Below are 16700 nucleotides of genomic sequence, written 5' to 3'. Positions count from 1 at the left end.
ATATTTCACAAAATTCTATATAAGTTTGATCAAAATCCGTGATGACGGAAAAAATTATGGAAAATTTAATAATTAAAAAATTTAATTAAAATATTTCCGGTAAATCAAATCCACGCCGACCAAGCAAATCTTGTTCGTCTAAACGTGAACTTTTATTTTTTATTAATAAAAATTAAATTAAAAATTTAAAAAACCCCCGACACATAAACCTCTAAAAAGTAAAAAAATAATAGGTAAATATGTATGGGCCCTTTAAGAATAGTATAAATAGTAAAGTTTTATCCAAGCGCTCGTTGTGCCAGGGGACCGCTACCTATGATAAACTATGAAAGTCATCTGTTGTAGAAAGAATAGTCTTTAGCGGTCCCCCGACGCAACGAACGCTTGGATAAAACTTTACTATTTATACTATTCTTAAAGGGCCCATACATATTTACCTATTATTTTTTTACTTTTTAGAGGTTTATGTGTCGGGGGTTTTTTAAATTTTTAATTTAATTTTTATTTCACGCTTTTTAAACTTTATTCATAAATTACCGTTTATTTGTGCCATTCTAAAACCCAATTTCTATAATAATATAAATCCAATAAGGCAGCTAATATCTCTTCAAAAGTAACATCAATGTTATGTTAATTATACGTTCCATGAAATATTTTTGACCGAACATCACTAAATCAAGAATTATCTGAATGACTCACATAGTTTAACACGACCAAAACGAAATATCTGTTTCTAACATGTCGTTGCTTTAAAAATGTACCCATTTTACGTAGTCGTATAATAGTTCGCTTTTCAAGATATACCTACGATTAAATTGAAATCGACTTTCACCCGATGAAATAAGGAAAAAAGTGGCTTGTATTTCATTTTGTTTGTTATTGCATGTCAAATTTTTATTTGACATAACTTTCAAAAACCGGTCAAGTGCGAGTCTGCCTCACACATGAAGAGTTCCGTACAAGTTTTTTTTTTTATGTAATGACAATTCAGTTGTCGGATTTTTCTCTTTACTTGGGCCACAGGAGTAGAGTGCTTGGGCTATAAGATATTGCTACCTGCCTTTCATGATTCTACGTAAACGGGAAGTACCCAATTTATAAGTTTTGATTCTCTTGAAAGATGACACACAGACAGACAACGAAGTGATGAAGGAAAACACCGTCAGGAAACCTGCATGCTTGAGAGTTGGCCATAATGCCAACTCTCAAGCATCTCTCAACTCAAAGGTGCGTGAGGTGTGCTAATACGTGCTTGGCCAGTGTGGTAGCTTCTCATTCTGAGAGGAGACTTGTGCTCAGTAGTGAGCCGGCGATGGGTTGATCCTGATGATGATGAATTTTAAACGTATTTTGTCAAAGCAAAATAAGCTGAGTTCAAGCAGATAAAATAAAAAGAAGGTGCGCCTAATGCATCATCCAAACCTGCGCGACAAAGCGACTACGATGCGGGAACCTCAGCCGCGCGGAGGGTCATCGCCTCCTACGATATTTAATGGTGTCATGCACACCTACGCGACTACAACAGTCGAGGCTACCTACAACATCTTTTTTTTTTTCTACAGATACCTACTGAACCCTAAAAATAATTTGACTATGGTTTGGGTTTGGGTTGATTGTTCGTGGCCTTTGGTTGACTGTTGGATATTATAATTGAATTGATGTTTTCTCGTTTAACTGTGATTATAATATTTTATAAATTAGAAACTCCGCGCCTACGATCCAAAGTATCGGAGTTTTCCAAAACATTATTTTCAAATAAATAATTATGTATCTAGGCAACGTCCATCTTGACAACTTGACATTTGCCAATTGGAACCTCTGTTACAATAGTGAAAGATCCCAGGGCCACCAGCCGTCACGTATTTTCTGACGAACGAAATGTGGACGATTGAGTAGTGTTACTATGTACTAAGAACGCATGCCTACAGACCTGCTAGCTTGCTTAGACGGTCAATTTTCAGGTATCAGGTAATCAAGGTACATAAAAACATTACTTACCTCACGTAAATTCCCCAATTTTTTTAATTTTTAGCAGTTTTTTTTTTAATATTAATAATTAATTGACATAAATAAACTATAAGAGAGTGAGAGAGACGTCAATATATCCTAATACATGTCTTACTCAGTCTCATGCGCGTAGATAATGATGCCCTCGCGCTCAAACCCACAGAGGCATTAAAATTGAATTTAGGGGATGATTGGCCCTCTGGATCGGTCTGTCTTCTTGTAAAAGGTTTTAAAATAGTTGTCTGGTGGACATATATAAAAATGGAGCATCAGAATTTACGTGCAGTTAAGTAATTACTTATTTTGGGAGCTTTAAAGCGTCTGCAAAGCAATACGGCCGACGCGGGAAGTGTCTGGGAGTATTGGCGACATATTTTTAAGGATATTGCCTAAAATATACGTAAAAATCAGTTTGGCGAATTTACGTGAGGTAAGTAATGTTTTTATGTACCTTGATTATCAGATACCTGAAAATTGGCCGTCTAAGCAAGCTAGCACGTAGGCTAGGCATGCTTTCTTAGTACTTACTAACACTACTCAATCGTATATATTTCCTGTGTCAGAAAATACGTAACCTCTGGTGGTCCTGGGATAAAAGTAATAAGAAAACCAGAAAAGAGCTGATAACTTCCAAACGGCTGAACCAATTTTTTTGGATTATAGCTAAGAACACTCTCGATCAAGCCACCTTTCAAACAAAAAAAACTAAATTAAAATCGGTCCATTCGTTTAGGCGCTACGAGGCCACAGACAGATACACAGATACACAGATACACAGATACACAGATACACAGATACACAGATACACAGATACACACGTCAAACTTATAACACCCCTCTTTTTGGGTCGGGGGTTAAAAATATTAGAATCCGGATCACGGAGCTTTCAGGATTGGTGGCTCCCGGACTAGTTCACTTGTCGGGGGTGTTATAAATTTTTAATTTACACTTGTTAATATTCTATTGCTCTTTGTTGTACTACTTTATTGTATTTAAATAGAATAGAATAAAATATATTTTTATTTATGTATACTTTTACAAGTGCTTTTGATTCGTTAAAATAATTTACTACTGGTTCGGAATGCCGTTCCTACTGAGAAGAACCAGCAAGAAATTCAGCGGTTGCTCTTTTCAAGTCTTCAATTTACAATAATATGCCATACTATATGAGCAATTGCAGCCCTACGCATTGCTGGAGCGAGTCAAATCCATGCTTTTTTGGTCATTTTGTATTTGTATTTGTATTTATTTATTCTTCGTTTCAGACTTATAAAAGCACTTACAAAAGTCACAATACACTGATAAAATAAGTCTACCATAATCTTTGATTGTATAATATTATGCTTTTTCCAGGAACTTATACCAGACAGACAGACAGACAAACAACGAAGTGATCCTATAAGGGTTCCGTTTTTCCTTTTGAGGTACGGATCCCTAAAAAGATGGGCTTACTATAGAACTTGTAATAATATTTCCATTTTAGTGACACATTTTATTTCCCTGCACCCGTTTTAATGCAATCAATACATGTGAATGGTAAATTGCGCGCTTGTTCAAGACAATAGCTACGCTTCAATTTATTTGGAGCATACTTCCCGCGCCGCGCTCCACTCCATTCGTTCCAACACTTGTTTATTTGCGCTGGCTCGCTTTAGGGTTCCGTCGAGCAAATTTTACAAACTACTTATTCGTCGGCATATTGCAAGAAGCCATTAATTACAAAAACCTGTGAAGTGCGATTCGGGTTCGCACAAGAAGGGTTCCGTATCATCTTACAAAAACAAACAATTAAAATTTTGCATGGTGGTCATTTTGATTATTATTTGTACAACAGAAATACACATCCCGTGAATATTTCAACTCTCTATCTATTATGGTTCATGAGATACAGCCAGCTGACAGACAGACAACCAGCCAGACATTTTAATTATCTACTATTTAACTGCGACTTAAAAAATTTTGTTTAAGATAACACGACTAGTGCGTAGTGCACGGAAGTCGTTGGTCCCCATAGCTAGGTGCACTTTGAATGCGTTTCATGAAAAAATGCTAATCTAGCTTCGAAGCTTTCGCTGGCTGTACTGTGGGAGCGCGCAGACTGGGTGCGACGCAGCACTCGTACCTACTTGTTGTAATAAAAGCTACGGAACACTATCATAAATTAAAGAGCATAGCGCTTGGCAGTCTTTTTGTTTAGATTTGTCCTTTTTCTCCGTTGTAAATAGGTGCAGCATGAATTTCCCCACGGATCCAGATATGGGGAGATACGAATATAGAAAACACGCTGAAAGCGGAGGATGCATTTATTTTGAATTTATTTCCACACAACACATTTAGGGATGCAACATTTCACAGGTATCACGTGAAAAATCATATGAAAAGCGTATTCATAATCACTTGCTACTTTCAGTTCTGATGTACGCGTGAAATTAAATAAATCGAAACTGCAACTGCCGTTCTACCGCCCTGGTTTGATTGGCTGAAGCGTTCTCTCTCTATTAGCGAGAAATCACAGTTCCACGACTGTGGGACTGTGCATCATGCCACTAAAATGAGATTGAAGGTTCATCAGATTTTTAAAAATGCCATGGGAATTCTTTGACTTTCCGGGATAAAAAGTAGCTTATGTCACTCTCCTGTTCTTTAGCTATATCCATGCAAAGAATCAAGTCAATCCATTGCTCCATTGCGGCATTATAGCAAGGCAAGGCTATGTGAAGGAAGGTAGCAGGTGCTACATAATATGAAAACACTTTACTTATGATTTTTCATATACCACCTGTGAAAAGTTGCATCCCTAGTATCTATAAATGTGTAGAGAAGATTTTTCAAAAATAAAGCCTGCATTATATGCGAGATTTTCACACAAATTCATGTGCTGTTGGTCTAATAAATTATATTCATAAAGAACTCTACAAGAATAGGTAACCACTATGTGCAAATTAATTTAACTAAGTATTGTTCCACATGGCAATCGGGGTATGAGGTGAATCATACAGAGGGACGCCCGGCACACCCGCGCTGTCATAGTTTTTGTTTCTTTTAATGAAAAATTTGTAGCTACCCGTATTTTATTACTATATAAGTGTAAATTAAAAATTTATAACACCCCCGACAAGTGAAGGTTACAGTAACTAGAAAAGAGCAGATAACTTTCAAACTGCGAACCGATTTTCTTGAATTATAGCTAAGAACACTCTCGATCAAGCCACCTTTCAAACAAAAACAATTAAATTAAAATCGGTTCATCAGTTTAGGAGCTACAATGCCACAGACAGATACACACGTCGAACTTATAACACCCCTCTTTTTGGGTCGGGGGTTAAAAATAAACATATAAAACGAAAACCTAATATTTTGTGTATCTAAATATATAAGTAAAAATAAATGGAAAAGCTGACTGACTGACTGATCTATCACAGCTCAAACTACTGGACAGATAGGGCTGAAATTCGGCATGCAATAGCTATTATGACGTAAAACCCTCGCTAAGAAAGGATTTTTCTGAAGTCAACCTCTAAAGGTGTAAAATAGGGATTTGAAATTTGTGTAGTCGACGCGGACGAAGTCGCGGGCATCAGCAAGTTGCCTCGTAAAACCTCCGTTTACAAAGACGTAAGCTGTAAGCGAACTTATCAGTCGATTGAGCAAATCCATTATGAGACGATTACGTGGAAGGAACACACGACTTCAGAGTACTTAGTATGAGATTTTACTTCTCACCAATGTAGTATATAACTTCGAGCGTCAAAACACTTTAGCGTTAAAGCAAAATGGACCTTAAAAGCCTTGTTTTAAAGCTTAAGATTTGTACGGGAGCAGTGTGTTGTAGGCTCGACCGTAGCAATGTTTTAGAACTTGTATATTATTCTTCAGTTAGTGTGATTCAGGTTTATTTTCATTTCAGATTGAAGATACTGTAGTACTATAGGCATAGAAAGATCGTTATGAGTTGCTTTCTGTCTAAGCTTCGTATCGTGTGATTGCTGTATGATTCTTTCGTTTGAGTCTGAGAAGCGTCATCTAGCGTCAACATTTTTTAACCCCCGACCCAAAAAGAGGGGTGTTATAAGTTTGACGTGTGTATCTGTGTATCTGTGTGTCTGTGTATCTGTGTATCTGTCTGTGGCATCGTAGCGCCTAAACGACTGAACCGATTTTAATTTACTTTTTTTTTGTTTGAAAGGTGGCTTGATCGAGAGTGTTCTTAGCTATAATCCAAAAAAATTGGTTCAGCCGTTTAAAAGTTATCAGCTATTTTCTAGTTTTCTTGTAGAAAAGAAGGTTAGATAACCCTTAGGTTCATAATATTCAAGTGTCAATTGACAAATGTCAAGCTGTCAAGATGGACGTTGCCTAGATATACATAATTATTTATTTGAAAATGATTTGTCGGGGGTGTTGAAAATTTTTAATTTACACTTGTTTAATTCTAACTAAAGCTGTTAGCCTTTGACTGCAATCTCACCTGGTGGTAAGTCATGATGCATTCTAAGATAGTAGCGGGCTAACCTGGAAGGGGTATACCGTGGCTATCGCCACACATCTATAGGCAGTGCTCCAAGTGGAAAATGAAATAAAAATCAGTGGTACAGCATTTTTGACGTTAAATCAAGGTAATTTAGGTCCATTTTACTCTGACGTTATTGTTTCGACGCTCGAATTCTATCAACGTTCGTGAGAAGCAAAATCTGCTACTAAGCACACATCTTCGCGAATGTGGTAACCTCGAACAGTAATGGAAATGTGCCGCATCGCTAATAGCTTTAGCTTGTACTTTCAAATATTAGGAGCAATGGATTGGGTTTAAAGTGTCGATCATCATTATCTAGAGCTTCTTAGCTTAGCTTAGCTTAGCTTAAGAGGAGTTTATTCGTAGCTCACTCCATACAAAGGGGCTTAAAGATGTTTATTTAAATTTTTGAAGCCATTTAACTTCGCATTTGTTCCCAAATACGGCAAAGCCAAAGCGAGGGTTATGATTTTAGCAGTCATTGTAGGTTTGTATTTATGTGTGTTCCACCGTAGCGCCTAAACTACTGAGCCGATTTTTCATTGAATTTGGTTAGTTGATTATTCAAATGAGAACCAAACTACGTTTGTGTGGAGAGTGCTGGGGAGCACGCTAGGGAAACTTCTCCTAAGGTTAATATCCGCGTCGTCGTACTGAAACTGTAAATCGTTTTGCGGGAACGCCTTTGTCAGTAGGTATTGGATAGCCGTTCCGAAATGCATGAAATTCGCGATCCGCATGCATGAGCATTTCGATTCCGAATCGAATCCGTATCTCTTTATATGCATTCCGTCACCTATAACAAGAAATAGTAAGGGAGATGACGAAGAATTGGTTTACAGCAGTTTTACGATTCCATAGTAAAACAAGCAATGAAAATATGCTCCCGAAAATAGCATATTCGAGGATCACGTAATCATTTACGTAAAAGAGCTGGCTCGCTCACTCACAAATACAATTAGTGGTTTTTTTATAAAGATTTTTTAATACAGGTTTTTAACTAAGCAAAAAATCACGTCAATCCGTTGCTCCGTTGCAACGTGATTGAAGGACAAACCAAAAAGCCAATAAACCAACAAATTAATAACAAACACTTTCGCATATTTTATGATATGGGTAGTGAATATTGATACGTGGAGTACGTGACACAGTGGTTTGATTGGTGGAACCTACACTGTGCATTCAAGCGCACTGTGGGATCTCCTAGTAGTAGTGATATTATGAATATGTAAGGATTGAGAATATGGGTGTAATAAAACCGTGTTTAGGGAATGGAAAAGTTGGTAGTGGTCAAAGGTATGCCTGTTATAATAAAACCCGTATCCCTTTACTGATAATGAGTTTTAATAACAAAGCCGTGTGAAGCGAGCTAGAAACTTCCAGTTTGTAAGTTGTATGGCTTTGTCAGTACTCAGTTGGGTGTCAAATGTTTAAACCGTTTGAAAAAGTAACTCACTAGCTCTCAGTGTAAAACGAAAAGGGTAAACGCAAACTTGTTGCGAGCTATCTGATGGTTATTGTGCCCAGCCATGTGAGGAAACAAGTTGGGAGCTTGTCGGGGCTGACGTGTTGGTCCGGGACGTAGCGATTTGCTACGAAAACTGTAGCCATACAACACCTCTCACAAGTCCTTTGTTCCTGGTAGTCTTAAAAGTAACTCACTAGCTCTCAGTGTAAAACGAAAAGGGTAAACGCAAACTTGTTGCGAGCTATCTGATGGTTATTGTGCCCAGCCATGTGAGGAAACAAGTTGGGAGCTTGTCGGGGCTGACGTGTTGGTCCGGGACGTAGCGATTTGCTACGAAAACTGTAGCCATACAACACCTCTCACAAGTCCTTTGTTCCTGGTAGTCTTAAAAGTAACTCACTAGCTCTCAGTGTAAAACGAAAAGGGTAAACGCAAACTTGTTGCGAGCTATCTGATGGTTATTGTGCCCAGCCATGTGAGGAAACAAGTTGGGAGCTTGTCGGGGCTGACGTGTTGGTCCGGGACGTAGCGATTTGCTACGAAAACTGTAGCCATACAACACCTCTCACAAGCCTTTGTTCCTGGTAGTCTTTATTCACGATGCATACAACTGAAATGCACACGTATCTCCAATAAAACATTGAATTTTTTATAAGGTTTCTGGTTCAAATAAATTTTACACAAGGGCTTTTGAATCGCCACTGATTTATAATGTACATGCTACTTAGTTGAACCAAGAAAAAATTCGGTCGGTTACTATTTTAAATTTCTTAAAAACAATATAAAAGTGCTAATCGCGTAAAACGTGTCTTTTATAATTAAAAATTAAGAGTCAAGACAGATTGCCTGGCTTCGTTTCGCTAGTTAAGTTATGACGACAAAACGGGACTCGGTTCAGCGTCGCCGGGAGTGACACTTGTATAATTAGAGTTTGGGGTGACCATAGTTTTTGTTGAGAATGGAAAATTCGTTGTGTGGTAGAGTCAGAAATAAATGATTTCTTAGTGATAAGGGGTCTCCATAAATGCCTAAAATCCAAATCACTCCAAAGGTATCCTGGTGGAGATTGTTTTTAATCAATATCTATTTATCTATATTTCTATCTATCTATCTCCATTAGTTTAAATTATCAATTTATCTTACTAGCTTATGCCTGCAACTGCGTCCGCGTGTACACACAAATTTCAAACCCCTATTTTATTCTCTTAGGTGTTGCATTTTCAAAAATCCTTTCTAACCGACCCCTGCATCATAATAGCTATCTGCAAGACAAATTTCAGCTCGATCCGTCCTTTCTCATTCTGAAAGAAGACCCGTGCTGAGTAGTGAACCGTGCTGATGATAAAATTTTACTTCGAATGCATTTGACGCATAACCGCACAAAAGTACGGTATGGTGTGGTAGGTATGATGTATCATTCATTCATCTTTTCTGGCTCTACATAGATACATTTTCATGGGGTTTCATTTTCATGCATGGGATTCATTTCCGGGCACGTACCTCAAAATTTTCCAAGTTATGTGCGTTTATGTATTAAAAAATATCACTTGCTGTAACGCTGACGGAAAAAATCGTGAGGAAACCTGCATGGCTGAGCTCTCAGCCACGCAGGTTTCCTCACGATTTTTTCCTCATAATGTTCTGAAAAGTGTGTGAAGTCTGCTAATCCGCACTTGGCCAGTGCTGCCAAACCTTTCTTATTCTGAGTGGAGACCCATGCTTAGTATTGGGCTGGTGATGGATCGATGATAAAGATATTTTACTTCAAATCCATTTGAGACTGTCCGCGCAAAAGTATGGTTGATGCAGCAAACGAGCGTTTGGACCAGCTTAAGGCTGAGTTAGGGCCGCTTTGTCCGCATGAGCATTGCACGCTGTGAGAGCCGCCAAGACGACGTGCACTGGAATTAGAGGTTACTTAGTGCCTATACCTTAAGATGTATTATCAGCTTGTCTGCCTCTACATGTATGCATTTTCAAGGGGTTTCATTTTCATGTATGGGGTTCATTACCCCTAACTTTTCGGAGTTATGGGCGTTTTGAGCAATTAAATATCACTTGCTCTTACCCTGATGGCAATCATCGTGAGGAAACCTGCATGCCTGAGAATTCTCCATCAAGTTCTCAAAAGTGTGTGAAGTCTGCCGATCCACTATTGGACTATTGGTGGACTATTCTCATTCTGGAGACCCGTGCTCAGTAGTGAGCCGAGATGATGATGATGATGAAATTTTACTTCAACCAATTTGAGACTGTCCGCGCTGAAAGTATAGTTGATGTATCTTTCAAATTCAATCAATCAGAGCCTCAATAGCGCAATGGTTGAGGAGCGGATTGAATTCCGAAAGGTCGGCGGTTCAAACCTCACCCTTTGCACTATGTCGTACCTACTCCTAGCACAAGCTTTACGCATACTTGGAGGGGAAAGGGAAATATTAGTCAAGTTAAGAATGGCTAATATTCGATCAAAAAAAAAAAAAAAAAAAACAAATCAAATTTCTTTATTGCGAAGAAGTAAACAGTGGAGATTACATTCAGGTTTAAATTACTTATAGGTACTCTTACTTACGTATACAATACTTGACATATTATCAAGAATAAGTTTTTTATTTTTCCTGTAAAATTTAGTTTTTGCGATTACCCTATTATTCGTCGAGGACGTCGATTTATGATATTAAAACAGAAACGCCCATATCGCGATTCAGAAGTGCAGTGTTTCAGCTAAAGCTAAATAGCAGTTTTAACTTAGTGATAACTATAATATCATGAAGTTTAAAGCACAAAAAGGATTGTTCCCGCGAGTCAAACAACTGCAACTCTATATGAAAATGTAATTAGCCGGAGCCTTTGTAATAACCGGCGAAACAATAATAACTTCATTTCTGTACATTTAAAACGTAGTGTTGGTAAATGTAAATTAATGTTTTGTTTAAATAACAGTGGCAAATCGCTTTTGATGCAACTTTTGTGGTTTCTGTATCCGAAGGTTGCCAACGGGACCTTAGTACTAAGCCTGTACTGTCCATCTGTTTGTCCGTCCATCTGTCCGTCCATCCGTCTGTCTGTCAGAGTACTTTACTTAATACTTTTTAATTTTGTTTATTTACATGGCGGCCATGTTGAAAATTTAATTATTTGTTGTTATATTGGCAATAGAAATACTCAGCACATTCTGTGAAAATTTCACCTCTCTACCTATTACAATTCATGAGATACATTCCGCTGACCAACGGACGGACGGACAGACGGAGGGACAGACGGACGGACAGTGGAGGTTTAGCAACAGGGTTCCGGTTACACCGGAACACTGTTACTAAACCTCAACAACAACTAAAAAAAATAACTTCACAAAACTTTAACAAATAACTTTTTGTCAAGGATTAAAAAAACTCGACACAAGTTAATATAAAACTCGAGACAAGGACTTTCTTCTTTACTTAAATTACTGCCTACATAAAGTTCCAAGATATGCAAACAAAGGATATCACATTAGCATTAAACGAAACATTTGCAGTCGTAACTGTTCTATCTTTTAATTATATCCTTGCATGTGATTGTACCTATTCTATGGAACGAGGCGATACCATCGTATACGACGTACCTAAGTATTTGGAGCGGTTACGCACTCATCCGATCCCAGTCCATGAAAATACGTTCCAAAGTAATTATAGGACTATTTGTATGGTAGATTACGCACTACATCCGACTTCCGTTATCCGATATCCTCCGTTCCTCGGATTCAAATCGGACGTATGACGTAGATATGTCAAAGATATCCACTGAATAGCTTGGATTTGAATCAGAGATCGGATTAGTGCGTAAGCAATATCCGAGTTCGGTCCGAGTTTTTTAAATCCGTATTTTCACGAGCTCGTATCGGATGAGTGCGTAATCGCTAAGTGACATCTATTTCAGACTTATCTTTCATATTTATTCACACACAGAATATGTGTAATATTCTGTGAAAATTTGCAACTCTCTCTCTACCTATAACTTTTTTTTTCAATTTTAATATAAAAGTTTTAATATATTAATTACGGTTCGTGACTGGCAAAGGGATGGATGGACAGACGAACCACGGAGGCTTAGTAATAGGGTTCCGTTGGCATCGTTCGTGTACGGAACCCTCCTGAAAATAGGTCGTCCAATCAACAAGCATTCCGGAAATTCAACACCTAAAATCTTAAACTAGAACAAACGAACAAAGCGGTAAAAGAAAAATAAAGAAATAGAACAGCATTAATCCCTAAACTTTTCAATTTCTGGTTTTCCAGTTGACAATAGAGTCGAATCGATTCCATAACTTTTCCATTTCTGTTTTCCAATAGAAAAGCAAAATAGGCGACGCTGCAGTGAATTTACATGGAAATTTGCCTGCTCTTGTTATTTGTTCCAATACAAAATGAAATAAAAAAATAAGTACCTACAGTAGCTAATCGGCTTTTTTTACTTTCTTTAAAACTTCATTTAGTATCATTTCATCACTAGATGATGCCCGCGAGTTTTTCGCGGTGATTTAGGTTTTTAAAAATCTTTGGTTTTCCATGATAATAAATAGGGCGCAAACTATATCTCTCCAAGCACTAATTGCTGTACCTTTAGCGGATGGGCCGTGATAGGCTAGGAGACAGACATACAGACACACTTTCGCATTTGTAATATTGTTCGTATAATATTCAGCTGGTACGGAAAACATAGATTTATAGTTTTTAATATTTAATTATCACCGTTATCTTACAAATTCCACAATTAGACAATCAAAAAACTGTATATTCCGTACACAAGTGTAAATCAAAAATTTATTACACCCCCGGCAAGTGAAGGTTACAGTAACTAGAAAAGAGCTGATAACTTTCAAACGGTGGAACCGATTTTCTTAGATTATAAATGTATTATAGAAGGCAGGCATTATTTTGCGGATTTTCCTTGTATTTCTTGGATTATAGCTAAGAACACTCTCGATCAAGCCACCTTTAAAACAAAAAAAAACTAAATTAAAATCGGTTCATTAGTTTATGAGCTACGATGCCACAGACAGATACACAGATACACACGTCAAACTTATAACACCTCTCTTTTAGGTCGGGGGTTAAAAATAGCAGTAGGTAGGTAGGTGCTCAAGTCTAAGGTACCTGTTTATACGCAAGATTAACCCAATCCTCAGAGTAATAGCGCTAAGTCCACACTCACTAGGTACTCTACCCGTAGTACTGAAGTGAAAGCGACTTAGCAACTACGTACCTACATGCTATTACCTGTGCTATTGCCGACAAAGGACTGATGGTGATAGCCTACTGGTTAAGACGCCTACTATTTAGAGGGTCGGAGGTTCAAGCTTAACTTACACTTCCGAGACGAGTTCTTGAAAATAGGTACGGATATCAAAAACTTGGACCGAACTCGGATATTGCTTACGCACTAATCCTACTTCTGATCGAAATCCTAGCTTTTCAGTGGACATCTTTGACATATCTAGTCATACGTCCAATTTGAATCCGAGCGACATCGCAGATATTTTCGCGGATGTCAAGTAGAGGAAGAGAGTTTCAAGAAGAGAGTTGAAATTTTCACAGAATCTATTGCCGCTATAACAATAAATAATAAAATTTCAAAATCGCCAACACGAAAAAATAAATATCACACTAATATTATAAAAGCGAAAGTTTGTATGTGTGTGTGTGTGTGTTTGTGTGTGTTTGTGTGTGTGTGTGTGTGTGTGTGTGTGTGTGTGTGTGTGTGTGTGTATGTTTGTTACTCCTTCACGCAAAAACTACTGGACGGATTTGGCTGAAATTCGGAATGGAGATAGATAATATCCTGGATTAGCACATATGCTACTTTTTATCCCGGAAAACCAAAGAGTTCCCACGGGATTTCGAAAAACCTAAATCCACGCGGACGAAGTCGTGGGCGTCAGCTAGTAAATTATAAGTGTTATTTCTTGTACTATAGTACGGAACCTTTCACGTGGAAGTCCGACTTGCACTTGACTGGTTTTCTTACAACCTTTCTTCTCTTGCTTTCTTCTCATGTTTCTTTATACTTATTATAGTTGAGCGTATATAAGAAGCTGCTAGTATTTGATAGGTAGTAGGTAAGTTGATCAAATAAACTTAATTAAACTCCAGTGCGCTCGTGAATCGTAGATTTAATCCGCTAAGCCGGCGCAGGCTCGGTAAAGCTGCTTACAGTTGTGCCGACAAGTTGGCTGCCGACGCGTTCCACGATCTTGTATGTTTATTACAGTAAAATTGTGACAATCCCGTAAAGTATATTTTGTGGTGAAAAGTTTACACCTCTTCCAATGGTATTATTAATTTAAAAAAGTAATTGCGTTTGAAACTATGACATACAATTACCGCATTTGACTGAAAAGATGCGAGAATTGCGATTTGCGAGATTTCCATATTGAAAATATTTCAAGGCACATAATATTACTTGATTATTCCCGCGACTTCGTCCGCATGGACCAAGTATATAAAGCCCTATTATATCTCCTTAAGAGTTGAATTTTAAAAATCCTTTCATAACAGCTATCTGCATGCCAAATTTCAGCCCGATCCGTCCAATAGTTGGAGCTGTGCGTTACCATTCCTTACCCTTCCATTAAAATATTATATTTAGAAGTTAATATATCACAAACAGGAACGTTGACGCATAATAATATGTACTTTTTTCGTATTTCCAGATCATACGTCGTAATGAATTGTGTGGCATGTCGAGATCAGAACGCTCTTGAGCAGTGTTGTTGGTTATTTTCTATGACAGAAAGAGAGAGAGGGAGAGAGGAAGAGAGAGAGGGAGAGAGAAAGGAGACTTTTGGTCAGAGAGTTGTTTACCTACGTAGTTCGGCACAGGTTGGCCAGCCAAGAAGTTGGCACGTCGGTAGACAGGTTATAGCTTGCGTCGCACAATGAACGTGCAAATAAAATGGCTTTGACTCTCGCTTAAAATGCTCAGTACGCTCGTTTGCGCTTCATGTAGGAATACCATAGTTTTGGTGGGACAAGTGTTTAGTTATATACTTCTCTGTCCTGCCCTAGTCTGGGCAATGATGACGACACAGTATCGGGTTAGAATCCTCAAACATGCATTAGGCCTCATTTACACGAGAGCTTAATTAACGTCTGTTAAAAAAAGCGTCATCAAAACTAGCAGAAATGCGAAAGTCTGTCTATCTATCTATTATCTTTTCACGGCCCTTTAACCGATCTTAATGAAATTTGGTGCAGAGATAACTTGCATCCCAGAGACGGACACGGGCTACTTTTTTTATTGGGAAATCAAAAAGTTTCCGCAGGATTATTAAAAACCTAAATCTACGTGACCAAAGTTGCAGGAACCATCTAGCTGAAGATACATTGTAATGTACAGAACCTGCCGTCGCGTCGCATCGCATTTAGTTTCCCGCTAGTATCTCCAAGTTAGCGAAAAATCGACATGCTGGTTTTCACGCACGGGAGAACACAAAACCGCTCGATGCATTCACTACACGCTATTCGGAGAATTCTTTTTATGTCTTTTATTCTTTTTCATTTCTTTTCTCCGTTAAATGAAAAAAATATATAATCAAATGCATTTATCTCTGAATAGTTGATAACAAATACGAATCCGAATGTCTGTGTTTGTCATATTTGTGTCTAAACTGCCTCCTTGGCCCAATGGCTAGCTTATTCAGCTGTGGACTTGTGGATCACGAGGTCCCAGGTCCGGGCAAAAAGTATATTGGGCGTTTCTATCAAGAAATAGTAGCAGGCCTGAGTTGGGAAGTTGGCGGATATACGGCCCGTGCCTCGGAGCGCACGTAAAGCTGTCGATCCTGCATCTGATCTCTCTCCGGTTCTGTCGAGTTGCCGCCCCATCGGATTATGAGAATAAAGGAACAGAGAGTGCACCTGCTCCAAACTAAACTATCGATCTAAATAATAAATTAAACTAAATTGAGTCAAGTCTAAATTGAGTTGAGTCAAAGTCAAGTCTAGTCAATCATTTTAGTTGCATAATCAAATTAGCGCAATTGTATATAAATATGCCTATATCCAGCAGGGACGGATCTTGAATTTGTGGGGCCCTGGGCTAATACTGCTTAGGGGCCCTACCTAATTACTCAAGTAATTGCATACTAATTGCCATTTTGACAAGAAACTGTTTTCTGTTTGAAACACGGGTTGATTGATCGTAGTGTTGCCAACTTTATGATCGGATTTTTTTAATTCTAGATAATTTTTATTATTGACAATATCGTCTATTGGTTTCAGTTCGGTTGGGGACCCTCTGTAATCGCGGGGCCCTGGGCTGCAGCCCAAAAAGCCTTTAAGTAGATCCGCCCCTGGATTATCTCGAAGTCAGTAAAAAATCGACGAGCTCTCAGCTTGTTTCCACGCACGAGAGAACACAAAACCGCCGGATGCATTCACTACACGCTATTCGAAGGATTCCTTTTATATCTTTTACTTATTCCTTTTCATTTCTTTTCCCGGTTAAAGGAAAAGAAATAAAATCGGATTCACTTTATTCTGAAAAGATACAGATGTATTCGGAGATCGGGTGTTGCATGAATTTTAAACCGATTTGTTCGAGAAGTTAACTTTGAAAGTACTTATTCTAGAATCTAGATAGTGATTTAATCCCTTTGAGACTCTTTTTAATCTTTTTGTTATCTTTGTTTGCTTTTCAGCTTCTTTTTTCGGCTTATGGCTTTTAGTTGCGCGA

This window comes from Maniola jurtina, chromosome 5 (genome assembly GCF_905333055.1).
Source record: "Maniola jurtina chromosome 5, ilManJurt1.1, whole genome shotgun sequence".
NCBI classification, from domain to species: Eukaryota; Metazoa; Arthropoda; class Insecta; order Lepidoptera; family Nymphalidae; genus Maniola; species Maniola jurtina.
Note: the sequence above shows the minus strand (reverse complement) of the source record.